The sequence below is a fragment of the Mobula birostris genome, chromosome 13 (genome assembly GCF_030028105.1).
Source record: "Mobula birostris isolate sMobBir1 chromosome 13, sMobBir1.hap1, whole genome shotgun sequence".
Taxonomy (NCBI): Eukaryota; Metazoa; Chordata; class Chondrichthyes; order Myliobatiformes; family Myliobatidae; genus Mobula; species Mobula birostris.
In genome coordinates this window covers 6961494-6963611 of record NC_092382.1, presented here as the reverse complement: position 1 = coordinate 6963611, position 2118 = coordinate 6961494, and the positions used below count along the sequence as shown (strand labels likewise).

Genomic DNA, 2118 nt, shown 5'->3' with positions numbered 1-2118 from the left:
CAGAGCTTCCACCTCACAACCTGAGACACCCAGGAAAACTAATACCTGGTGCCATCCGTGTCGACGTTGTTCTTTTGCAGTTTGGAAGAATTTTGATCGGGAAGCGTCAGGATGGTTCACTATTGTCGCTCATTAATGAGCTGTACTTACTGCTGAGCGTGTGAGGCTGATGACGTGACGTAGCCGGACAACGGGCTGCAAAGAGAATATTTAGGCTCCGATTGGTTAGTTCAGCGAGGGGCTCAAACAGTATTTATTGCAGGAATGTGTGAGGTCATGTATTTCGGTGGGGTTGATATTAAATAAGGGACGATAGGTTGCGGTGAAACTATCAGAGGAAATTGTTCACGAAACAGAGATGGCGAGCCGGTGAGTGGATCAGGTATTTTTCAAAGCAGCTGCAGATTGTAGTTTATTTGAACTAGATTGGAAATTTGAAATAGAGAAACCATTGTCATATATTTGTACGGGGTTGCTGAGGTCGGCGCTGGTGCGGTGACGATACTTTTACTTCGCTTATTTGCTGAAGGGTGCAGTCGCACTGGAGAGGCTCGGAACAATTTGACTGACCCACCTCCCGTGATGAATGCATGTGCTCTAACGAACAACTGAATTTAAAACTGTACTCTGTACAGTATAGAATTAGGGCTGAATCTAGGGTCATGGCTGAGACGTGCCGTCTAGGAAAATTAGTTCAAGTATGAGAAATTATCATTTAAAACCGAGTTAAACCGGAATAACCGCGCGTACCTTACTGATACCATAAAATACTCCACGAGATATGGTTGCGGATATTATAACACAGGATGCCACTTTACATAGGACATGAGTGCATTTCTGAAATATTAAGGACATCTTGGATTGTGAAAAAGGTAAAGACGACAGTTTGAAACGTGGGGAACTGCAGCCATGATCATACGGGATAACTGGACGGAAGCCATCTGTAACTGGCGTGGTCCCCCAGACTGGAAGGAACGTTTCAGAATTTTCTATTCAGCAGCTAATTAAACTCAAGGGACTGACCTCCCCGGTTGACGTTCGTGCAGAACGGCGATTAAAATGCCAGGACCCTATTATCAATTAAATGCCGTCAGGCTGACGAATAGTATCTCTGTCAGGAACTGTACTGCATGAAACCTCAGGGTTTGGGGCATCTGTAGTCAATGACACTGTTTGTCACTCGCCACACATTGCCCGCTTCTACCGCTTGCTGCCCGTGATCGGCAATATTTCCGGGTGCAGAGACGTACCGGAGATTTAATCAGGGGGATGCTACTGCCCTTGTAGCTGAGGGAGACGCTACTGCGCTTGCGTGGATTCTGCCAGAACTACAGTAATTGATTAAGGTCAGAGTCTGACAGAGGATGAGAAGACGTCACCATGTGTATCGTAGAGCGAAATGCTGGAGTCCGCTTCTCCCCGCTGACGCTGAAGAATCTGCTCTGCATATTTCATTCTTTCAGTTTTATGAGACGCAGAGAGTTTAAGCTGCCTCAAGGAGACTGATCAGAGTTGGATAGAAATGAACTCTTCACGCTGAGTAGAAATGCATTGGACTGAATTGTACTAAAGAGTGTAAAAGCCTAGAAAAGCCTAGTCTTTGCAGGCGTCAACTCAGGGAAGATGCGGCGCTCAGACAGCAGACAGAGGGTCAAATTTTATTGGCAGGTATTTGGATTTCTGTTCCTTCATAGCGCTGCGAGCAGGGCTCGAACCTGCGTGGGGAATCCCCATTGGATTTCAAGTCCAACGCCTTAACCACTCGGCCATCGCAGCTCCATCTATGTTAGTTACCCACCGCAGCACTGCAGCTGAAGCGAGGAATGAACGTGATTTATTTTCAGTAATGGAACTGATGAATCATCATTCCGATACGAATAGCATAATTGGACAGTTTTGGAATTTGTTTCAACACCGTTAGGTCAGAGTTTGAGTGTCAAGAAATAGCATTGGCGTCAGTGTCGTAAATGAAGGAGATTTCCACGGTTTGAGATAAAAGTCAAGATCAGAATCAGTTTTATTATGACGGACTTTTTTTTTAGTTTTATAGCAGCTTTATCTTGTAACACATATAGAATAATTATATAAGATCATAAGTCCATAAGACAAAAGACCAGA

At 44.8% G+C, this 2118-nt stretch overlaps 1 non-coding gene across 1 annotated transcript; it reads right to left on the bottom strand.

The window, feature by feature from the left end:
• Positions 1-1694: 1694 nt before the first annotated feature.
• Positions 1695-1776, bottom strand: trnas-uga (transfer RNA serine (anticodon UGA)). The gene has a single exon. It is a non-coding gene; the product is annotated as a tRNA-Ser (tRNA).
• Between the last annotated feature and the right edge of the window lie 342 nt (positions 1777-2118).